This window comes from Trichechus manatus, unplaced genomic scaffold (genome assembly GCF_000243295.1).
Source record: "Trichechus manatus latirostris isolate Lorelei unplaced genomic scaffold, TriManLat1.0 scaffold00075, whole genome shotgun sequence".
Taxonomy (NCBI): domain Eukaryota; kingdom Metazoa; phylum Chordata; class Mammalia; order Sirenia; family Trichechidae; genus Trichechus; species Trichechus manatus.
The window spans coordinates 4,333,961-4,360,397 of NW_004444011.1; positions in this window are offsets into that span (position 1 = coordinate 4,333,961).

Below are 26,437 nucleotides of genomic sequence, written 5' to 3' on the forward strand. Positions count from 1 at the left end.
CAGCCCCTTCCACCCATCTCATTTGCCTCTTCCCATTCTCTTAAATCCTGCCAAAAGTCAAATCATTGCCAAAGCAACCCAGGCCCTTCTCTCTCACCAGCGGATCCTGGTCGCCATTGTCATGGTCAGACAAGCACTAATGAGCGAGAAGAGGCTATGAAGCAGAGATAAAACTAAAACCAAACCTGCTGCTGTCGAGTTGATTCCAACTCATAGTGACCCTATATTGCTGAGTAGAACTGCTCCATAAGGTTTCCAAGGCTGTAAATGTTTATCCCGCAGAGTGGCTGGTGGGTTGCAAATGCTGACCTTTTCGTTAGCAGCTGAGCACTTAACCACTGCACCACCAGCGTTCCTCAGAGCAGCCATTGAGCTTCCCTCTTTGCCTTTGTCACTGAATGCCATGTGTCTTGCTTGGTTTCCTTCCCCAAACCTTACCCAATTAGGATTCCTGATTCTTCCTTCCTAGTCCTCATGTTGGGGAGATTACCAAGAGGGAATCTGGAGAATGAGTTACTCAAAATTTAGGTTTTAAATAAATGCAAAACGTGTTTCGCTTTGGGTCTAATTAGCCCCTTGAAGCCCTTCCCATGTATCTGTTCCAAAGGAGAGCCTAGCCTTATACTTCATATAGAAAACCTACATTTCTATCAGCCAAAAACCCTTCTGAAATACTGTCTCAAAATGAGACTAGTGTTATTTCAACACTGTAACCAAAGTCAATGAAATAACCAGAAGGAACCTATCCCTTTCTCTTAAAAGTCTGTTCCCTTTTCCCCCTTGCCCCCACCTCAAATGTCACATCCGTCAGTATGGAAGAAATTTTAAACACCCTTCAGTCTTCCCCACAGTCAATTATATCATCAGTGACTGTGATCTCTTGGATTTCTGAAGGCTCCTTTTATCCTTGAAAATACTTTATATCCCTCAAGTTACTTAACCTCTCTGGATCTGTGTTATCTCCTTTGGGGAGAGGTGGCGGGGGTGCAGAATGTGTGCTTCAGAAAAGACAATCCTTCAAGTACGTCCCAGCTCAAACACTCTATGATAGGACTACCGAATAGCAATGCCATGTAATGTAACTGAAGTTTTAACTTCTCTTGCAATGTATCAAGAAGAACTCCAGCCATTTAAAAATAATTTGACAAGTCTTCTGGATGAAATCTTCCGAAGCAGAAATCGTTTGTGTACATCATCCTGTCTTATCGTATGTTCACAGCTGCCAATGAGCGGCAATTTACTGTGCCATACTGAGGGAGTTGGTGAAATGAAAAGTGATACAGCCTCCCAGGTAAGTACCAATTAAAATTATTTCAAATCATTTAAAATAAGTGTCATATAATAATCTTAGAGAACCACTTTTGGAAGATACAGTACTTTGTCTTTTTTCAAGAGGAAAAGACTCATTTTGCTTCCTAACTATGTAGGATGATCTGATGTCAAGTACTTCTGCAATACATACTCTGCATTGCTCATTGTCATTTCCAGTTCATGGCAGCAGTGATAGCCATATATGCTGCATGAGAAAGCAGAATCATCTTTTTTCCCATTTCCCTCACTTTGCCTTCGCTTCTTTTCCAGAATCTATGTGTGTCCCACTCTGCCGGATAAAGAATAATTCTTAATGACCAATTTCTGGTGCTTGCCTCCTGACTAGGACTCCTCAGTTAACGATGAACGATATAAATGCTTTAACCTCCAACCACTTGTCTGTTTGCCCTTCAAATTATAATGATAAAATGTGGTATTTTTTAGAGCTCTCTAAAGTGATTTAAAGGAGCCCTGATGGAGCAAAGGTTAGGCACTCTGCTGCTAACTGAAAGGTTGGCAGTAGGAACCCACCAGTGGCCCTGTGAAAGAAAAGACCTGGCAATTTGCTTACCTCAGGATTACAGCCTTGAAACCCTCTGGGGCAATTCTACTCTGTCTGTCACATGGGTTCACTATTTGTTGGAATCGACTCACGGCACACAACAACAAAGTGATTCAGACTTCTCACTCCTCTCCATCCCCAGCCCTACCAAATAGGGTTGAATAAAGAAGAATTGTCATCCAAAAATGAGTGTGGGGAAATTGCACCTCCTAAGGATCAAAGTGGAGCCCTGGTGGCTTAGTGGTTAAGAACTCAGCCATTAACCAAAAGGTAGGCAATTTGAATCCACCAGCCGCTCCCTGGAAACACTGTGGGGCAGCTCTACTCTGTCCTGCTGTGAGTCAGAATCATCTCAGTAACAGGTTTGGTTTTTTTGGCTTAAGGATCAAAGTAACATTTCCACAAAATATATTCGCAACCCAGTGTTTGATTTTGTGTACTCAAAATGTCACTCAATATCTTGTAGATGAGACCTTTATAACTCAAGGTAATGTGAATGATGGTTACCAGGAAATACTTTTTTTTTTAAGTTTTGTGTAAGGGAAGTAGCTTACTTTAAAATTTGGGAACCCAAGGAAAAGAAAGGGAGTTCCTAAATGATTTCATTAAACTTTATTAACTGCAATTTAAATTAACCTCCAGGGAAGGCAGCCCCTTCCTTGCAAGCAGTTCTCCAAGGGAAGGGGCTATTTAGCTAACTTAACAGTAAGCTCGGAGGGTGAGAATTTAAACTTTGTAATGCTTAGGCAGAAAAAACATTTTCAGAACACTAAAATGATCAGTTTCAGTGAACTCTTCATAATTGAAATTTCTCATTTCAGATTTTTTCATTTACCTTAGGACAATAACATTTAAAATGCACTCAAACTCATTACAAATGAAATACATGAATGAAAGTTTATATTCTCTTGCTTTGTGAAGCTAAATAATAGAGTCTTTTATGAATATTTTAAATTATTAATTTTTATTATCTACTATTTTTATATAGAGTAACAGGATTTGGGTTTTAAATAATGTGATCTTGATAAAGTCACTTTATCCTTTCCTCATACATAAAAGTGAGAGATCTAGACCACAAAACCTCTAACAATCCCTCTAACTGTAAGATCTTATGAAATGATTTTTTTAAAAAAAAATCTGTGCCCCAGTTTTAACTCCTTCATATTTATGTTGTGCTTACATCACCTACTTTATAGTAATAATGTTTTAGATTTATAAAACATAAAACTTTACTTTTTTCAAGGCACTTTCAAATCCATTATCTCATCTACTCATTGGAAAGGATCTTCATATCCTCACTCGCATGTTTTTCACTGACAACCACTAAGCCTGGGGAATTTACCAGAGCCATAAAACCCTGACATGGAAAGGTCACTTAATTTATACCTTTTTGCAGCCTTCAACAAAGCCAAGCCTCACAACAAAACTGAATTTTCACACTTCATCCTGTCCTTCTTGATTAAATCAGACTCGATTTTTTTTTTTTTGGTTATCTGCTAAATGATTTAAAATAGCAGAAGCAAAGCAGAATGCAATAAGAATAGAAACAAGAAGGCTGCAAATAATGGCTTATTTCACAGGAAATCTTACCAAGAAGCCTAAGTGGATAATAGCATAGGAAAGTTTCAAATATGAGATGGCTCAATTTTGAAATTGGAGGACTATGACTGGCCTATAATATGTGAAATTGGGAGGCCCCTTCCATATGCTGTCTCTTTTCAGCTTTTCCAAAACTTATTCATTTACTTGCATAATAAATTTTATTGAGTGCCTGTGATCAGCCATCCCTAGTGCTTGTTGTCCTATTCGGGATACAGAGATGACGAGTAATGGAAAATAGCTAACATTTGCTGAGAACCTAGTATATGCTTGTCCTTTGTTATTGCAAACAGTTAATGTGTCTGGCTGCTATTCGGAAGTTTGGAGATTCAAGTTCACCCAGAGGCACCTTGGAAGAAAGGCCTGGTGATCTACTTCTGAAAAATCACCCACTGAAAACTCTATGGGGCATAGATCTACCCTGACATACATTGGGTCACCATGAGTTGGAATTAACTGGTTTTTAACTGGTGGTGACTGGCTATGTTAAGGCTTCACATACAGTTAAGACAGATGCAACGCCACACAGCAAGAAGGTGGTAGTGCCTGGGCTCCAACATTCATCTGCTCCCCTGGAATCTGTGCCATTAATAGGCTCACTTTGTAAGAGTAAGACAGTGCCCCTGCCCTCAAGGAGATCACCCAAATATAGTGAGCAGGATGATCTACTTACTCCTCACAGTAACTTGATTCTTGCCTTAAATGACTCATTTTTGTCAACTATTCCTGTACCTCCCACAAAACAACACCAACAGGTCTCAAGCCATCTTTAAGACAGATTTTTTTAAAATCTCATTTTATGCATACATTAAAAAAGAAGAAAGGTTCAAAATCAAAATACTAATCCAACAACTCGAACAAATAGAAAAGGAAGAGTAAAAGAAGACTAAAGCTACCAGAAGAAAGGAAATAACAAAGATCAAAGCAGAAATAATTGAAATAAAAGACAGAAAAACAATACAAAGAATCAAGAGAACTAGAAGTTGGTTCTTTGAAAGGATCAGTAAAATAGACAAACCACTGGCCAAACTGCAAAGGAAAAAAAAATGGGAAGATGTAAATAACTAAAAAAATAAATGAAATTGGAGCTATTACAATAGATCCAACTGAGATAAAGAGGATCATAACAGAATACTATGAAAAACTGTACTTCAACAAATTAGAAAACCTAGAATAAAATGGAAAAATTTCTAGAAACTCACTATGTACCTAAATTAACATAAATATAGGTAGAAAATCTAAACAGACCCATAACAAAAGAAGAGATGGTAGATGTAATCAAAAACTCCAAACAAACAAAATCTCGGCCCAGATGGCTTTACTGGGGAATTCTACTAAACATTCAGAGAACGGTTGACACCAGTTCTACTCAAACTCTTCCAAAACACAGAAAAGGAAGGAATACTCCCCAGCTCGGTCTATGAAGCCAGCATCATACTGATACAAAATCCAAGCAAAGACGCCATAATAAAAGAAAATTACAGACCAATATCCCTCATGAATATAGACGCAAATATTCTCAACAGAATTCTAGCCAACAGAATTCAACAACATATCAAAAAAATCATACACCATGATCAGGTGGGAGTCATAACAATTATACAAGAATGGCTCAATATAAGAAAATCAATAATGTAATTCACCACATAAATAAGGCAAATGAGAAGAATCACATGATCATCTCAATCGACGCAGAAAAGGTATTTGATAAAATCCAGCACCCTTTCCTGATAAAAATTCTTAGCAGTATAGGACTAGAAGTGAAATTCCTCAACATAATTAAGGGCATATATGCAAAGCCAACAGCCAACATTATCCTAAATGGAGAAAGACTGAGAACATTGCCCCTGAGAAAAGGAATGAGACAAGGATCATTTATCACCACTATCATCACTCTTATTCAATATTGTACTGGAAGTTCTAACCACAGCAATAAGGCAAGAAAGGGAAATAAAGGTTATTCAATTTGGAAAGGAAAAAGTAAAACTATCTTTATTTGCAGATGACATGATCTTATACATAGATAATCCCAGAGTACACAAGAAAGCTAATTGATCTAATAGATGGATTCAGCAAAGTGGCAGGGTACAAGATCAACACACAAAACTCACTTGGACCTGGGCAGAAATGGGGAGAGTGCTGACACACTGTGGGGAACGAAACCAAGGTCATGAAACACTTTATGTACAAACTATCGAATGGGAAACTAATTTATTCTGTAAACTTTCAACTAAAGCACACATACACACACACACACACACACACACACACAAAATCAACTGGGTTCCTTTACACCAACAAGAAGAATTCCAAAAAGGAAATCAAGAAAACAATTCCATTTATAATAGCCCCGCAAATAAGGAAATACCTAGGAATAAACCTAACCAGGGATGTAAAGGACCTCTACAATGAAAATTACAAAACACTACTGCAAGAAACTAAGGTATGTTCATGCATGGAAAAACATTCCATGCTTGTGAACTGGAAGACCTAACATTGTTAAAATGTCAATACTACCCAAAGCTATCTGTAGAGATAACGAATTCTCAATCCAAATTCCAGCAACATCCTTCACTGAAATGGAAAAACAGTATCACCAACTTTATATGGAAAGGAAAGAAACCCTGAGTAGCCAAAGCAAAATTGAAGAAGAAGAACAGAGTAGGGGGACTCATAAACCCCAATCTCAAAACATACTATACAGCCACAGTAATCAAAACAGCCTGGTACTAGTTCAATGACAAACACACAGACCAATGGAATAGAATTGAGAATCCAGAAGTAAATCAATTCATCTGTGGGCAGCTGATCTTTGACAACGGGTCAAAGTCCATTCCATAGAGAAGAAACAACCTCTTTAATAAACAGTGCTGGCAAAACTGGATATCCATTTGAAAAAAAATGAAACAGAACCCATACCTAACACCATACACAAAAACTAACTAAAAACGGACCCAAGACCTAAATGTTAAAGCTAAAACTATAAAGTTCCTGGAAGACAATACAGGAATAAAACTATGGGACCTAATTATTTTCAGTTACAGATTACCAAACACAACCACAAATCCATGAGCAACAGAAGACAAACTAGATAACTGGGACCTAATAAAAATTAAATACTTATGCTCATTAAAAAACATTATCAAAAGAGAACCTACAGATTGGGAAAAAATCTTTGGAAATGATATATCTGATAAGTGTCTGATCTCTAAAATATATAGAAATCTTCAACAACTCAAAAACAAAAGGACAATCAAATTAAAAAATGGGCAAAGGACATGAGCAGACACCTCACCAAAGAGGTCATTTAAGCAGCCAACAGACATAAAAAGATGCTCGTGATTATCTGCCATCATAGAGATGCAAATCAAAACTATAATGAGATACCATCTCACCCCAGCTAAAATGGCACTGATCAAAAAACAGAAAACAACAAATGTTGGTGAGGTTGTGGGGAGACTGGGACCCTGATCCACTGCTGGTGGGACTGTAAAATGGTATAACCACTATGGAAAATGGTATGGTGCTTCCTCCAAAAGCTAGAAAAAGAAATACCCTATGATCCAGCAATCCCACTTCTAGGTACATACCCTAGAGATCTAATAGCAGTGACATGAATAGACATATGCGCACCTATGTTCACTGCAGCATTATTCACAATAGCAAAAAGATGGAAACAACCTAAGTGCCCATCAACAGACGAATGGATAAACAAATTGTGGTACATACATACAATGGAATACTATGCAGCTATAAAGAACGATGATGAGTCTGCAAAACATCTTACAACATGGATGAATCTGGAGGACATTATACTGAGTGAAATAAGTCAAGCACAAAAGGGCAAATACTGTATGATCCACTTTTATAAAAAGACAAAAATAAGTATACACCTAGAAATCAACGTTCTTTGGTGCTTGCCAGGGATAGGAGGGGGAGGGAGGGGGAATCACTCTCTAGACAGTAGACACTTGCTAGTTTTGATGATGGGAAAAGCAATACCAAATGTCAGTGAAGTGAACACAACCTAGCCAAGGTAAAGGATGACACTATGAAATACACAAGAACAAGGGACATTATTGGTAAATGCCATAAAATATACAATTTGGCAACAATAGCAGTAACAACCAAAAAACACGGTGAGTGGCTACAGATACATATCTATGCATATATGGATATAAGAAGGTAGATATACGTATATATGTGAGCATATACAGGTGTATTGGTAGGCATATCTATATACATGTTTGTGAGTGCTGCCCATATGCTCATACATATAATAAAGCACATAGAGGGCACAGTCACAGATACCTTCCAGACATATCCAAACACCTCACAGGACTGGTTTACTAGGTTTGAAGGCTAAAGACCATGGTCTCATGGGACATCTCAGTCAATTGGCAGAACATATTTTTTCTTTCTTTTATTTTGTTTTAAGAGCATTTAATCATCTGGCAACATATCTGGCAAAATATTCACAATATAATATAAGCTAACATTTATTGTAGCATTATTATCCCCATTTTACAGATGAAGAACTGAGGCAGTCTGGCCCCAGAGCCTCTGCTTTTCACTAAGCTATAATGGCACGCTGTTAAAGGAAAAGAGAAAGACCCAAAACTAATGGGTAGTTTCATTCCAGTTGTACTGAGAGAGAGAAAAAGAGAAGGAAAAAGGAAAGTTAACAGTTTATCTCTGCATAAGAAGTTTAAGAAAGAAATGTGAGATTCTGAGTTATATTTTTTCTATCTTTTTTGTATTTTCTAAATGTCCACAGTGAATACATATTATGTTAAAATTTTCATGTTTTTATTCACTTTTTAACATAAAGTAAAATTCTCCCTTTTTATTGTGCAGTTCTATAAATTCTGACAAATGCATACAGTCGTGTAACCACCTCCACCCTCAAGATACAGAATATTCCATCAGCCCCGTAATCTCCCTCATGCCGCCTCGCCTCTTTGTAGTCAGCCCCTTCTTCGCCAGTCTTTGGCAACCACTGGTCTGTTTTCTATTCTTATAATTTTGCTTTTTCCAGGATGTCATAGAAATGGAATCATGCTGTATTGCTTTCACAATTATTAAAAAAAAAAAATTACAAAATATTAGAAAAAATAAAATTAAATCCAAGAGAAACAACAGCAAACCAGGCAAAAATCTGACTGGATATATACGGTAACACTAAACCATCAGTTATCCATGGGGGAGGAGCTGTTGCTATGAGCCGGGTTTTCCTGACAGCTGGGGCTGAGCCTTTACTGGCCACTTCTAACATTCTAGCCCCTTCCAGGCATGTGGTTCCTACAGGTGGCTAACCCTTTGCTGCTTATGCAACCTCAATACTCTGAGCCTGGGTAAACTCACTTTAGAGGAATTGGGACTACAGTTCTGCCTCCCTGAAGGTCTCTCTGAGCCCTTGTGCTGCATGAGCCCAGGGCATGTGCCTTTTGAGTTCCTATAGGAGGCAGTGTGGTTGATTAGGGGGAGAGAGCACAGCTTTGTAGTCAGATTGACCTGGGGATACAATCCCACAGTGTGTGTGTGTTTGTGTGTGTGTGTGTGTGTGTATAAAATTAACAAAAACCCTATAGGATGGTGGTGAGGATTAAATCACATAGTGTTGGTCAAATGTTTAGAACTTAATAAACATGGGCTCCCTTCTTCTTCTATGGTTCCTTCTTGCTTTTGTTAGGGGATGCTTGTGCCTAGAGTGCCCTTTCTCCCATTTTTTTTATATTATGCTTTACGTGAAAGTTTACAGAGCAAATTAGTTTCTCATTAAACAATTAGTACACATATTGTTTTGTGACCTTGGTTGCCAACCCCACAACATGTCAACACTCTCCCCTTCTCGACCTTGGGTTCCCAATTCCATTGGTCCAGCTTTCCTGTTCCCTCTTGCCTTCTCGTCCTTGCCTCTGGGCTGGTGTGCCCATTTAGTCTTGTATACGTGGTTGAACTACATGTGCTATTGTTTGTTTTATGGGCCTGTCTAATCTTTGGCCGAAACGTGAACCTCAGGAGTGACTTCAACACTAAGTTTAAGAGGGTGTCTGGGGGCCATACTCTTGGTGTTTCTTCAGTCTCTGTCAGACCAGTAAGTCTGGTCTTTTTTTGTGAGTTAGAATTTTGTTCTACATTTTTCTTCAGCTCTGTCCAGGACCCACTATTGTGATCCCTGTCAGAGCAGTCAGTGGTGGTAGCTGGGCACCATCTAGTTGTGCTGGACTCAGTCTGGTTGAGGCCATGGTAGTTGTGGTCCATTAGTCAGACTTATCTTTCCCTTGTGTCTTTGGTTTTCCTCATTCTCCTTTGCTCCAGACAGGTGGGATCAGTAGACATATCTTAGATGGCCACTCACAAGCTTTTAAGACCCCAGACACTACTCACCAAAGTAGAATATTTTCTTCATAAACTGTGTTATGCCTAGATGTCCCTCGACACCATGGTCCCCAGCTGTCAGCCCAGTAACTCAGTCCCTCGGGAAGTTTGGATGTATCTATGAAGCTTCTATGACTTTGCTTTGGTTAAGTTGTGCTTGACTTCTCCAGTATTGTGTACTGTCTTACCCTTCACCACAGTTACCACTTATCTATTGTCTAGTTAGTGTTTTTTCTTCCCTACTCTTCCCCTCCCTTGTAACCATCAAAGTTTCTTTCTGTGTGGAAACGTTTTCATGAGTTTTTATAATAGTGGTCTCATCCAGTATTTGGCCTTTTGTGATTGACTTATTTCACTCAGCATAATGCCTTACAGATTCATCCATGTTGTGAGATGTTTTGCAGATTCATCATAGTTCTTTATTGTTGCATAGTATTCCATTGTGTGTATGTACCATAGTTTGTTTATCCATTCATCTGTTGATGACTTAGGTTGTTTCCATCTTTTTGCTATTGTAAATAGTGCTGCAATGAACATGGGTGTGCATATGTCCATTCGTATGACAGCTCTTATTTCTCTAGGATATATTTCTAGCAGTAGGATTGCTGGATCATAGGGTATTTCTATTTCTAGCTTTTTAAGGAAGTGCTGTATCATTTTCTATAGTGGTTGTACCATTTTGAATTTCCACTAGCAGCGTATAAGAGTGGCAGCACATACTCTATAAAGTTTATGTTCTACGTCCTAGTTTGGTAAGTAGCGTCTGGGGTCTTAAAAGCTTGCAAGCAACCATCTAAGATACAACTATTGGTCTCTATTTGTCTGGAGCAAAAGAGAAAGAAGGAAACCAAAGACTCAAAGAAGAAACCAGTCTATGGGACCAATTGCCTACACGAACCACGGCCTCATCTTTCCAGAGAACAGAAGAACTAGATGGTACCTGACTACCACTACTGACCGATCTGGTTGCTACAATAGATGGCCCTGGAGAGAACAGGAGAAAATTGTAGAACAAAACTCAAAACTAAAAAAAAAAAAAAAGCCAGACTTACTGGACCAGCAGAGCCCTGAAGAACCCCCAAGACTACTGCCCTGAGATACCCTTTAAACTTTGAACTGAAGCTAATCCCAGAGCTCACCTTTCAACTAAATAACAGATTGGCTCAAAAAATAAGCAATATCATCTGTGAGGACTTGGCTTCTTATATATATATATATATACCCCAAAATCAATCATCTATCTGAGACCAAACAGTCAACATTTACCCTAAAGCAAAGATGAGAAGGTAAGGGGGGTGGGGCAGGAAAGCAAGAATAATGGAAATGGAACAACTAGAATGGAAATGAGAATGGCGACACATGTGGAAAATGTAACCAATGTCACTGAACAATATTTGTAGAAATTATTAAATGGGAACCTAATTTTCTGTGAAAACTTCCATCAAAAAATAAAATATTAAAAAAATAAATTAGGCAAAAGCTGGACCATATGAGTAATAACCATAAATGAAATGCAAAAAAATATGTTGCAAAGACTGTGTTATAAGTACTAGTATTTAATTGGATGTAATGAGCATCTTTCAAAAATCTCCCAATATACCCAAGGAGTCATTGAAAAGCAGATTTACATGGTGTCTTTCTGAAAGAAAAATGTTCCTGTTAGGCGCCATCGAGTCAGTTCCAACTCACAGCAACCCTATGTGCAACAGAACGAAAAGCTGCCCTGCCCTGCACCTTTCTCACAACCGTTGCTATTTCTGAGCCCACTGTTGCAGCCACTGTGTCAATCTATTTTATTGAAGGTCTTCCTCTTTTTCACTGACCGTCTATTTTACCAAGTATGATGTCCTTCTCAAGGGACTGGTCCTTCCGGATAATATGTCCAAAGTAAGTGAGATAAAGTCTCATCATCCTTGTTTTTAGAGGCATTCTGGCTGCATTTCTTCCAAGACAGATTTGTTTGTTCTTCTGGAAGTCCATGGTAAGGGGGGTGATTTTTATAACTGTATTTTAAATTATTCATTGAAAACTATATTAGCACAAAGAGCCATCATGGAATGAGAATCCCAAGAATATGAAACATGATTGCTATATAAAGCATTTTTGCCAATAATAATAAAAAAAAAATCTTATTTTAAAAAAGTACTTGCAAATGACCTGGTAATTGTTTTATGCCTTTTAAATAAAGTGTGAAGTCACCAAAGAGTCACAGAAGCCCTGTGAAAGCCTTGGCAGAATTTATGGCTTTTGTATTCTCAGCTTTAAATAAATGAAAGGGTTGGGCATCAAAGAGGAGAGAGAGTCATACAATTACTACTTGATTTTTAAGAATAATACTCATAATGATGAGGATACAATGAAACAGGCACTTATTTTTAGAGCATGAATTGGCACAACTTTCTGGAAAGCAATCTGCATTCAGTCTAGAAAGATGCTCACACCCTTTGACCCAGTAACTCTCTCTCTTAAAACTAGAATCTAGTCTAGGTAAAGAATTAGATATGTGGACCAAGGCATACCTATGTGCATATTCACTAACCCTTAATAATAATACCACAAAATTGAAACAATTTATAAAATATGTAAGAATATGGAAATGATTAAATGAAATTTGGTACATAAATTATATAGTGGGATTTACAGCCATTTAAAGTGATGTTTAGAGAATATTTTGAAAGACACTGGAAAATGTTCACTACCCAAATGAAGTGAGAAAAACAAGATCAAACCATTACATACATGAAGATCCTATTTAAAGATAGGTAATTACAAGGAGGGCAGCAAGGACAGAAGAAGATACTTATGCATAGAAAAAAGACTATAATAACAAAAAACAAGAAGTTATAAAGTAACAAAAATTTCATAAAAGTTATTTTTTAAAAACCAAAGGAGAGTGATCTTGGACAAGTCGATGACTTCTTAGATATGATACCAAAAGCACAAGTGACAAAACAAAAAATAGAATATACTGGGCATTATCAAAATTAAGAACTTTTGTGATTCAAAGGCTACCACCAACAAAATGAAAAGACAACCTAAAGAATTCAGAAAATTTTTGTCAATCATATATCTGATAAAGGACATGTATCTATAATGTATAACTAGCCAAAGCATGAAGTGTGTTCAACATAATCAGCCATCAAGGAAATGCAAATCAAAACCACAATGAAATACTACTTTACACGCATTGGGTTAACTATAATAGAAACTATTACTATAATAACTTATGATAAAAAGATAGACAATAATAAGTGTTAGCGAGAATGTGGCAAAATTAGAACCCCCATACACTGCTGGTGGGAATGTAAAATGGTGCAGTCACTTAGGAAAATGGTCTGGCTGTTCCTCAAATAGTTAAACACAGAATTACCATATGACCCAGCAACTTCACTCCTAGGCATATACCCAAGAGAGATGAAAACCTATCCCCACACAAAAACTTAGACATGAATGTTCATAACAGTATCATTCATAATGGCTCCAAAGTGCAAAGAACACAAATGTCCAACAACTGACAAATGGATAAACAAAATGTAGTATATCCATCCAATGAAATATTATTTGGCAATAAATGTACTGATACATGCTACAACATGGATGAACCTTGAAAACATTATATTAAGTGAAAAAAGCCAATCACAATGGACCACATATTCTATAATTCCATTTATATGAAATGTCCAGAAGAGGGAAATCTATAGAGACAGAAAGTCGATTAGTGGTTGCCTAGACCTGGGGGTGGGGAGGGTTGGGGGATGACAACTAAGGGAAATGGGGTTTCTTTTGGTGGTAATGAAAATGTTCTAAAATTGATTGTGGTGGTGGTTGCACATACCTATGAATATACTAAAACCCACTGAATTGTACACTGTAAATGAGTGAATTGTATGGAATATGAATTGTATCTCATTAAAGCTGTATAAAAAAAATGAGGAAGAATCATTCTCATTAGTTCATCCAGGGTGGGGCGGGTGCAATACATTTGCCACGGAATCTGACTCACAGTGACCCCATGTGTGTCAGAACAGAACTGTGCTCTGTAGGCTGATTTTTCAGGAGTAGATCACCCAGCCTTTCTTCTGAGGAGCCCCTGGGTGGACCTGAACAGCCAACCTTCTGGTTAGCAGCTGAGAGCATTAACCATTTGCACCACCCAGAGACTCCTTTATCCAGGAACCCTAGGGACTGTACTAAGCAAAATAAAATATACAAAAAAAAAAGTAAACTCCCCATTTTCAAGGAGTTCCCATGAATTAACTCTAATGCAAGCCAGAAGTAATAAGTGGTACCATGTATATAGACTTAATTATACATATTCTCTCACAAAATTTCAGAAAATGTGTCATAGGTAGTATCATTTCTCACTCCATTGCCTTTTCCTAAGCGATCATATATAACCCCATCACTTCCAGCTATTATTTCATATAGATGTCTACCAGATCAGACTGACATTTCCAGTTGTTTTATGGAAATTTCCTTCTAGTGTCCAGCCAACATCTCAAACATGTTATATTTTAATCCTCCATTCCTCCCGCAAACGCTCACCTTTTCCTCTCTCCACATCTCAGTTAGTACGTGGCACCACATCCTCTCAGTAAGTAGGTCTGGAAACCTCAGAATCACCAGCAATTCTGACCTGCCCCCATCTCCTAATCTGGGCCATCACCAGTTCTCATATTTCAACCCTAAATGTTTCTGGAGTTCACTCTAACTCTATCCCATTACTATCGCCCTGGCTCACGTGTCGCTATCTGTCATCTGGAATAGTATAACAGTTCCCTAAGTCATTCTTCCAAGTCCAGCCTTTCCCCTCCAATCATGCCCACAGTGAAGTAAGGACTATCTTCCACTCCCTTTAACTGTAGTTTTAAACAATAGCCTGAAACACAGTTAAATGCAGAAAATAATATAACAAAGATGTATGTACCCACAACAAAGAACAAACATAATTTAACATAATGTAATTTTTGTTTTAAATATAACTTTTTTTCTAAAAAGAAATGGAGCACTGCAGATGAAGCTGAATTCCCCTTTATTCTCCCAGTCCCACTCCCTTCCCTCTTGCCCTAAAGAAGACAACTAATACTATGAATTTGGGTATACAACTCAGTCCAAGTCCATATACTCTCTCTCTCTCAAACTTTCACTCTTTGGGTGTACAATTGTGGTGTACAATTCTAGTCCAAGTCCATATATTCACTTTTTCTCACTCTCTCTCTCCATATATACACTGTGTTGCTTTGTGTGTTTAATATTTGTTTGTTTGCTAACTTTATCATTGAATACAACATAAACACAATAATGGGCACATATCTTAAGGGTATGTCTTGATGAATGTTTACAAAGTGAACACACTCATGTCACCACCTCCCAGATCAAGGCATTGCCAACACCTTAGAACTCTCCTCTGTACCCCCTCCCAGTCATTACCCTCTATCACCACTATTTAGACTTCTATCACCATAGATTACTTTTGCCTCTTTTTGAAAGCTATATAAATGGTAACTGTGTATGTTCTCTTTTGTGTCTGGCTTCACTCAACATTATGTCTGTTGGGTTCATCCATGTTGTTGTGTGTAGTTGTTTGTTCTTTTTCATTGCTGTATAATATTCCACTGCATGTATATACTATAATTTATTTTACTCTTGATAGAAATTTGGGTTGTTTCCAGTTGGGGGTATTATGAATAACCCTGCCATAAATATTCTTATATGTGTCTTTTGATACATATATGAAAACATTACTGTTGGGTACATAACTATGAATGGAACTGGTGCATCATTGGGTGTGTGTATGTTCAGCTTTAGCAGATACTTCCAAACAGTTTTCCAATTTACACTCCAACCAGTAGTATATGAAAGTTCTGGTTGCTCCTCATCTTTGCCAATACTTGGTATTATCTGCACTTTTTAAAAGCCATTCTGTGGGTGTTTCTGACTGTACTTTTAACTGTATTTCCCTGATGAATAACGCTGAACACTTTTTCATATACTTATTGGCCATTTTGATCCATTATTTGTGATGGGCCTGTTCAACTCTTTCCCTGGTTTTTATTGGGGTGTCTTTTTCTTATTGATTTTTAGGAGTTCTGCATATATTCTAGATATGAGGCCTCTAATAAATATATGTATTACAAATATTTTCTTCTACTCTATGGTTAGACTCTTTACTCTCTTCTTAATGGTAAGAGTAAACAAAAGTTCTTAATTTTAATAAAGTCTAATCGATCAATCTTTCCTTTTATCACAATGTCCTTCTGTATCCAGTTTAAGAAATTTTCGACTGTATCATGAAGCTACTTTCCTGTTATCTTTGAAAAACTTTATTGTTGTAACTTTAGCATGTATATCTATGATTAATTTAGAATTCATTTTCGTATATGGTAGAAGGCAGACATCATCATCAATGCTGAGAGTCTGAGTTTCCTAACAAGTTCCCAGGAAATGCTAATGCTGCTGGTTAGGGACCAATTCAGAGAACCAGTAGTAGAGCAGGGTTCTCAAAATTTGTTAGACCTAAGAATCATCTGGGGATCTTGTTAAAATGTAGATTCTGATTCAGTACATCTGGAGTGGAATTGCAAATTCTCAGCAGGGGTTCAAACTGGTTTGAAGCCCTGTTTTGAACTTGGCCTAGCTAGTTACATTTTTATATTTTCCAGGTTGCGAACCCTTCAAAATCTGTGAATTTTCTATTTCCAAAAGTGCAAATGGGGTTTGAAAGCATAGCTGACTATGCCATCCAGGTCACTCATGCACTAAACTAAACAGAACCCAAATAAAAGAATGAAACTGTCCATTCAAAAGGCCAGAGAGGCTCTGGGCAGACAGGAGCAGCAGACCCAACTGAAGTGGATTGTTGAGATTCACACTGATGCAGCAGTCCTGTCCAGATAGTACCTTAGAGTTCTTTAAGTTCTCAGGGCTTAGCTCTCTCCTCTAAGGGAACATTTGCTCTGCCCTCTTTAGAAAGGGTAGCCTGCTGAGGAGATAGCAATTATATTTTGTGTGCTTCATTAGAGCAAGGAAATACAGTCCACTGTGCCCAAACAAATCCTAGCTGTCAATGGGCCAAGATATTGTGAATGTAGAGTTAAAATTGCTGGGACATCAGAGAACTGAAGGGGGAAAAAAAGTACCTTAGGAACCAAAGAAACTGCATTTGTAAGCTTCATTTATATACCACATAGTAAGTGAATCAATAACTTGAAAATGTATAGTGAAGGCCAAAAAGGAGTTGATTGCAATCTTCAAAGAGCCAGCAAAATAGAAAAAGCAGCAGTGCCAATTAAACTCATTCAAAAGAGTGAAGACAGTTGGTTCAAACCTAAGAAGATTCAACTAGGCTAGCAAAAAAAAATCATTATTTCTAGAAGAGATGGCAGAGGAAAGTAATAGAATATGAAATGTGAATACCGAAAAAAAAAAAAACAAAAAGAGCCACCCAGATGTTTGTTTTGAGAATTTCTTTCCACAGTATAATTCATGAGAATGCAGAACAGTGCCCTTAGGAAGGCTGATGAAAAAAAAAAAAAAAAAAAGGTTATCATCAAGGTAAACAGAGCTTAAGTAATTAGGACAGAATCTGAAGAAATGAAAAATTACTGACTCTCCCATTTTATGCTATTATTCAAAAGTACCGTAAATTTAATGTAAAAAAAATTCATTCACATTTTACCATTCATTTCTTATTTATTTTTCAATTTGGACTTGTTTATCCATCACTTTTAATTTGTACTTAGATATGCATCCCTTTTACCTCCACCAATATTCTCACACAACAGTGTAATAACTCAGCAATGAGAGAACATTCTTTTCAATAAATTTTTTCCATTTCACACCTTCTCTCCATTCTCCTTTCCCCCAAACAACACACACACACACACACACACACACACACACACACACACACAATCGACTCTCAGTCAACTACCTACCTCAGTCAACTCTCAGGCATCTTTGGGCTGAATGTCTTGGGAATTCCACTGAAAATATTTGCTTTATATTGTCCTCTTCTAGGCTCCTAGTCCTGAGTTCAAATCTAGGTTTCATTCAGCACATGATGATTGAGTCAGTGAACTAGACAACTAATAGGAATAATTTAGTCTATTGTTTGAGGAGGAGAGTGGTGGTTCAGTAGTAGAATTCTCACCTTCCATACGGAAGACTGGAGCCCTGGTGACGTAGTGGTTAAGAGCTCGGCTGCTAACCAAAAGGTCGAAATTCGAATCTACCAACTGCTCCTTGGAAACTCTATGGGGGCAGTTCTACTCTGTCCTATAGGGTGGCTATAAGCTGAAATAGACTGGACGGTAATGGGTTTTTTTTTATACAAAAGACCAGGGTTCAATTCCAGGCCAGTGCATCTCAAGTGCAGCTACCACACATCTGTCAGTGGAGGCTTCTATGTTGTTACGATACTGAACAGGCTTCACTGGAGTTTCCAGACTAAGAGGGACTAGGAAGAAAGGCCTGGTGATCTACGTCCGAAAATCAGCCAATAAATCCTATGGATAACAAAGTCCCAGTCCCATTGTGAATGGGGTCACCAGAAGTCAGAGGCCGACTCAATGGAAGCTAACAACGACATCGTCTCAGACGGCATGCTTTCACTCAAATCAGCTACCTCATTAATATATACCAGGATGCTATGAGACCCTGGACAGAGAGGATATCTAGATCTTCACAGCTCCAGCACTGTTAATATAAAAGTAACTCAGAGCAAAAGTCAGACTGATAGAAGCACACAGGACAAGACCCATGTTCATGTTGCCCACATGCACATTGTCTGTTTAAGAAAATGAGAAAAAAAATTTTTTTTATCCAAATGAAATGTGAAAAGTCCAACATTTATTCTTGTTTCAAAAAATCTGGTTGTTGGCTGCTATGTTAACCAAATGCAAAACATGTGAGTAAGTGGCCCCTCTAGCCTGCACGGACTCATGCAAAGAAGAAATTTTAATTGTTCAAGGGCACCTCTAACTCAGCCCCCATCACACTCACCTCTACAGAAATAAGTGACAAGGGCTCAGAAAGAGAGATTCCCTCACTCCATTGCAGGATTTGGAGCATATCTGCAGAATATAATTAGACCCTTCCCTGAAGTATCGCCTCAGCTGATTTAAGCCATGTTTGAACAGCTTCACTTTACCTGACCTCCTAATACAGTAAAGGTAAAGCACCGGCAGCAAGGAAGAAAAGAAGTGCTGGGATGAACCCAAGATCCAGATGAAGACCTAACAGCATAAAAAGAAAATACACCTTTACCTATGGCCATGTTTTTGTCTATATGTCTATATATGTGTCTATACTTACATCCATACGTCTATAGAGATACACATAATGATTTTATGTGTATAAAATATTTTTGTATTTATGTCTGTATTTTGTTCATTTATATCTATTATGTGGAGCCCTGGTGGCACAACAGTTAAGCACTTGGCTGCTAACTGAAAGGTTAGGGGTTCAAACCTACCCAGCGGCTCTACAGGGGAAGACCTGGGAATCTCTCATAAAGATTACAGCCTAAACTCCGAGAGTATGGCCCCCAGACACCCTTTCAGCTCAGTAATGAAGTCACTCCCAAGATTCACTGTTCAGCCAAAGATTAGACAGCCCCATAAAACAAAACGAGACTAATGGGCACAACAGCCCAGGGACAAGGACTAGAAGGCAGGACAGGACAGGAAAGCTGGTAACAGGGAACCCAAGGTCGAGAAGGGACAGTGTTGACATGTCATGGGGTTGTTAACTAATGTCACAAAACAATATGTGTACTAGTTGTTTAATGAGAAACTATTTGTTCTGTAAATCTTCATCTAAGGTACAATAAAAAGAAAAAAAAAAAAGATTACAGCCTAGAAAACCCTATGGGGTAGTTCACAGAGACATGGAGTTGCTATGAGTCAAAATCGACTCAACAATGGCACTTAACAACAACATATCTATTGTATCTATGAAACTACCTGTAGTGATTTTAATTTATATTCACACACACATATGTATGAATCTGCATCAATGTCTCTTTCATTATGTATGTGTGTGTGTGTGTGTGTGTGTGTGTCTGCACAAATCCACCAAGTAAAATCATAGCATTCTCTTGGTAGTTTCATCAAGATGCAATTTAAGTGTGCAAATAATTCTGTCACATAGGGTTGCTATGAGTTGGGATCTACTCGGCAACACACAAGAACAACATTACTTTTAACCCCAAATTATAAGCCCACTGTTATATCAAATATACCTTTTAAACCTTACAATTTTTCCTCCTGACTATCTGGCTTCTTAAATCTGAGTTAACCGTAGTCCAGCTTTTCCACATGAAAAAGTGCCTTTTTCCACAAGTAAAAGATCACCTCGTAGAGAAATGCAACTGGGATAAAGTATTTGCACACTTTGTGGAACGGAACTGTGCTTTAGTTCCTTTACCTGTAAAACAGAGATGGTAATAATAGTTCCTACCTCATAGGGTGTGCAGAATAAATTAAACTATCCATGTAAAGGTCTTAGAATAGTGCCTGTCACATAGGTCACATAGGTAGCTATTACCTGCATTATTATTTTTGGAAAACTCTATGAGCTCAATATTGCTTCCTGGTTACTAATACTTATACAGAATCTGCTTCACAAACCACTTCAAGAGCCTGATCAAAGTGTCTCCTAACTCTATATTCTTATTATTAAAGGAATCCATAACTCCAAAAAGTTTAGTCCATAACTCCACTGCTTTGGATATTCTTGGTTAAACCCTCAGATCAAGTCAAACCATCAGGGAGTTTTGATCTGGACCATGTTCTTTTGGATCTGGTGTTATCCCATTGGCCTTCACTGAGGGAGGATAAAAGAGGCCGACCACACAGCATCCACTACTGTATCTGAGGCTGAGAGCCCCATCCATCACACCCAGTGAAATCTCTCTGCAGTCCAGGTCTCCGAGAAGTGGCTTCTGTTAAGAGCTAGTTGATTTTATATTTTCTTGTGCTAATGCAATGGCCACTGAGAAGCTTGGTCCTATCTGAGGTCCACCTCCAGAAAGGGTAAACAACTATATGGCATCCTTTCCACTGTGTGAAACCTACCCTAGTTTTGTAATTTTGTTAGTCATGTGTTTCTCCTTGGTCACCAATACCTCAAGTGTTTATTTAATCCTGTTGTACTGTATGTGGAGAGTCCCTGGGTGGTGAAAACATGCTCCGTGGATACCTGAAAGGTTGGAGGTCACAGTCCAACCAGAGGCACCTTGGAGGAAAGGCCTGGCCATCTACTTCTGAAAAATCAGCCACTGAAAACCCTATGGAGCATAGTTCTACTCTGACACGCATGGGGTCACGATGAGTTAGAACTGACTCCCTAACAACCGGTAAACTATACATGGTTTTATGAATCACCTCAAATACACTGAATAACAAAGTCATTACATAAATAAACAGAGAAAGAAATCCATACAATAGGGATTAGTGTCTTGTTTCCTATTATTCTATTTGTTCCGTTTTATGGGTATTCCCCTTTCTGTTTAAATAAATTTTGATCTTCTATTGCTGTGAAAACATGGGAGGCTAGGTAGGGACTGGTGGGCTGTAAGCAGATGAAAAAGCAATCAAGAGATTTTTAAGACACCTGACAGGGATAGTTCTCTAAGTAAACAAAATTGCTCCTAGAGAAAAATATACTACAGGCAAAGAAAAAGAAATCACTTGAAAATTAACCTTGTTTATATCTTAGAAAGGCATTTCTTGGAGGGCTAACGTATTCTTAATTCATAGTCTAATAGAACCCTACCCTCTACACTGCCTTTTTGAACATAAACCCTTTTCTGTATTTTAAATCTAACATTCCAAAGACAGTGGTCCTCAGGCTTTTCCATTTAGCAGCGAATAGCAGCTTCTAGGTTTCATTTAACAGAATATTTCTATTTCATATATAAGCCTACTTGCCTTGGATATTAGAATGAGTTTTAATAAGTCCAAGAAAAATCCTGGATTCTCCCAAAAAAATCAGAAATTAATCAGTAGTGAGAGTTATTCACTAACTAGATAGTAGACAAGAATTATCTTAGGTGAAGGGAAGGACAGCACACACTACAGGGGAAGTCAACACAACTGGACTAAACCAAAGCTAAGAAGTTTCCTGAATACAACCAAACACTTCGAGGGACAGAGTAGCAGGGGCAGGGGTCTGGAAACCATGCTTTCAGGAGACATCTAGGTCAACTGGCATAACAAAGTTTATTAAGAAAATGTTCTGCATACTACTCTGGTGAGTGGCATCTGGGTCTTAAAAGCTAGCAAGCGGCCATCTAAAATGCATCAATTGGTCCCAACCACCTGGAATAAAGGAGAATGAAGAACACCAAAGACACAAGGAAAGTATTATCCCAAGAGACAGAAAGGGCCACATAAACCAGAGACTCCATCAGCCTGAGACCAGAAGAACTAGATGGTGCCCGGCTATCACCTATGACCACCCTGACAGGGAAAACAACAGAGAGTCTCTGATGCAGCAGGAGAAAAGTGAGGTGCAGAAATCAAATTCTAGTAAAAAGATCAGACTTAATGGTCTAAGACCGGAGGAACCCCAGAAAGCATGGTCCCCAGACTCTCTGTTAACCCAGAACTAAAACAATTCCCGAGGCCAACTCTTCAGACAAAGATTAGACTGGACTGTGGGACATAAAATGAAACTCGTCAAGAGTGTGCTTCTTAGCTCACGTATGTACATGAGACTAAATGGGCAGCTTCTGTCTGGAGGTGAGATGAGAAGGCAGGGAGGGTTAGGAGCTGGTTGAATGGACACAGGAAATCGGGTGGAAAGAAAGAGGGTGCTGTCACATAACAATGTATGTATAAATTTTTGTATGAGAAACTAACTTGAAATGTAAACTTTCACTTAAACTACAACAATAAACAAACAAAAATAAAATAAAAAAAGAAATTAATTAGTAGATCCTAGGGTCACTATGAGTCAGAATCGACTCGACAGCAACAGGCTTGGTTTAATTCCTTACAATTGAGTATGCCAAAGGCAGCTGTTTTTTTCTCTCTCTTAGTAATCCTGTGATGACGGGAGCATTCTGCCTTCTCCATACTTTCTGCAGAACGACCACCTGCTCTGCGATGTCCAAAAATCAGAGGAGAGTTGGAAGAAATAGGCTGAGTCATTGTAAAATACACAGCACAGCAATTATAATAGCAATACTGCACATCTGTGTTGTACTTCACAGTTTGCAAAGCACTTTCATAAACATTATGTTACATGATCCCAATAAACACTTTGATGATAAAGTCTAAACTCCTTTACTGGTTTACAAAGCCTTTGTGATCTGCTCCTCTTTGCTCTCTGGCATCATCTCCCACCCTCCTGCCCACGGACTCCACACTCCAACCAAACTGAACATCCTAGATGGGGCGCTGCTTGCAAAGAACCAACTAGTAGTGATATTATCAACAGAATTAGCATCTTGCCCAGCAGGAATCACTGCATGTTTCAGAAAATTTAGGGGGACATGGTCTCCCCTTCTTTCCTAGTTTCATGAGATACTCAACAAACCCTAGGGAGCCCTATGTGCACTCCACCCTTATGTTTTCTGCTTGGTTCTTAGCAGACAGTTGAGGAACTCAAAATGGCAGTCTACATCTTTAGCTCCAACAACCTGGGGTGTGTTTTTAGAAATACCCTGAAGTGGCATGGAAAAGTCATAGGGGCGATCACTCCAGCTCCAAGAAAATACTGGGGGTGATGGACAGAAGTGGGATTGACAGGAGGACAGCATGTAGCTCCTACAAGTGGTCCTTTCTACTTCCAGGAGGACAGACTAGCTGAAATTATATATATATATATATGTATGTTTGTGTGCATGTGTGTGTATAAATGCGCCTGGTGGAGGATTAGAAATGGCCAGAAATTCTGTGACACTCCTTCCATGGAGAAGTGGGATCCTTGTCTTCCTCCTGAGCCTAGATGGGTGGGTGACTGCTCTGACCAGTAGATGCAGCAATGAACGTCCTGATAGGGAATACAACAGAGGGTCCCTGATGGAGCAGTAGAAGGATGGGGTGCAGAACTCAAATTCTAGTAAGAAGACCAGGCTTAATGCTCTGACTGAGACTGCAGGTGCCCCAGAAAGCATGGCCCCTGGACTCTCTATCAGCCCAGAACTAACACAATTTCTGAGGCCAACTCTTCAGACAAGGATTGGACTGGACTGTGGGACATAAAGTGATACTCGTGAAGAATGTGCCTTTTAGTCATGTAGATACAAGAGACCAAAGGGGCAGCTTCTGTCCAGAGGAGAGATGGGAAGACAGAGAGAGTTAGGAGCTGGCTGAATGTTCATGGGGAATCAGGGTCAGAGGGGAAGAGTGTGCTGTTGCAGAATGGGGTGAGCGGTTGGGGTCTCATAACAATGTATGTAAAAAAAAATTTGTATGGGAGACTAACTTGAAATGTAAAACTCATTTAATTACAATAATAAAAAAACAAGAAAGATTAAAAAAAAGAAATCTAAAATTTTCTCCTGAAATACAACAGAATGAAAATCACAGCATTTATAATATATGAAATGACTCACCATCGTCAACAAAAATCAAATACTAAAATAGATAACTACAATTCTGTCAACTAAATGAAAACACTAACAACAGCTTTTTCTGCTTTTGTAAGCAAAAGCCTGAGGGAAAATATGCTTTCTTTAGTGAAAACTTGAGCCTAGCTCTATAGTCACAGCCAGTAGAAAGCAGAACCACCTTGGCCAGCTTCCTTCCTCCCAACTTACTTCACAAGTTATTGTATGGAATATTATTACATTAAAAATGTCTGTTGCAGGGACTTCCGCCAAAATGGCACTCTAGGCAGAAGCACCATGCCATCCCTCCACAGCAAAGATCTGAAAAACTAAGCCAAACAGAGAAAACAACAATCCTGAAACCCTAAAACATCAAGTGAAGAGATAAAGAACTCAGTCAAGCACCAAATGGAGTGAGAAAACTGACAGAGAATGGAGAGCGAGGTGAGATTCATGCAGAGGTCCCCTACCAGCTAACACAGCGTGGATCCGCCATCTTGGACTCCTATCAGAGACCAGCAAACAGGGGGTATGAGAAAGCAGCTTCATGGAGCTTCCAGTGGGAGACAAAACAACCAGTAATTTGCAATATACGCTTTCCCACCACTCACCCTTCTTCACACCCACTCGGCCTCCAGTGCTTCCCGCGGCCACAGTCTATTGTCCGGGAAACACTGGCTGCCTGGATTCCACACACCCAAATGGGCCGGCTCTCTGAGTGCCATTTGTTGGCTGCTGGTGGTGCTTTTTTCCCGCTTCTTTTGATTTCTTCCTTACCTCTCACCACCTCCCCCTCCTTTTGCTCAAATACCTGGCTCCGTGCACCATCTTTGCTTCTTCCTGAGGGGCTGTGGACCTCCGTTCAACTGTGGAGCTGCTACCCGGTCTGGGCTGCCGTGCTGGTGGGATCCCAGGGCTTTTGTTCATTTGTTTGTTTTGAATTGTTTGTTTGTTTTCTTTTCCTTTTCTTCAGTTGGGAGCCCTTTCTGGCCAGGCGGTGCTGCATGGAAAGGAGACCTCCCCCTCAGCTTGCACAGACGTGCAGAGGGATCCCTGAGAGCATTTCTTTTTTCATTGGTTTTTTTTTTTTCTGTTTTTTGGGGGGCTTTTCTTGTTCCTTTTTTTCTTTTTTTCACTGTTTTGTTTTCTTTTCCCTCTTTTTCCCTTTTTGTCTTTCTTCATTACTCAGTTTCTCATCTCTCTATATCTTCCTTCTCTTTCTGTTCCCTGAATACCTGGCATTGTACACCTCTATGCCTTCTAGCCAGGCTGTACTGCAACACCTGAGAGTGACTTCCCCAGACCTCATACCTGCACTGGTGGGATCCCTGGGAACTTTGCGGTTCTTTAACCTTTCCGATTCTTATTTATTCATTCTTTTCGTTTCTTCCTCTTCCCCTTTCTGTTTTTCTCCATTTCATAGTCTATGATCTCTCCACTCCAACAGCAAGCTCCCCTAGCATACTTTTTTGTTTGTTTGTATGTTTTTGGCTCCTGTTCCTCTCTCCTCTTTCCCATATCCATCTTAGCTCCACACATCCTGCCTACATCCTGCCAACCTCCACTGTGCACTTAACATCACACCACCAAGCACCACAGGCACGGCCTACTGGAACCTGCCCTGCACTGATTACCGACCCACCCTGGTGGCTGTAGTAAGTGCCACAAACAACCCGTCCCAATAACTCATCTTCAGCTAGACCTGCCCTGCGGTAGCATATCAGAGTGACTGACCCTGCCAATTGGAGAAGGAGGCAAAAAGTATCGTGCCCACAGATGAGCAAACAACAAAGAACACACAATCCACCTGCTCAGAGTCAAACTTAAAACAAAAAAAAAGGCATGAAACAAACAAATTTACAATCAATAAATGAGAAAAATAACTACTGAATGCCCCGAAGACAGCAGACAATATCAAAACATTTACAACAACAGGACAGGATGGTTCCAGTAGGCATCCAAAATAAAACACCGGATGACTTTCCACTGGAAGAAAATGCACTAGAACTACCTGATAGGGAATT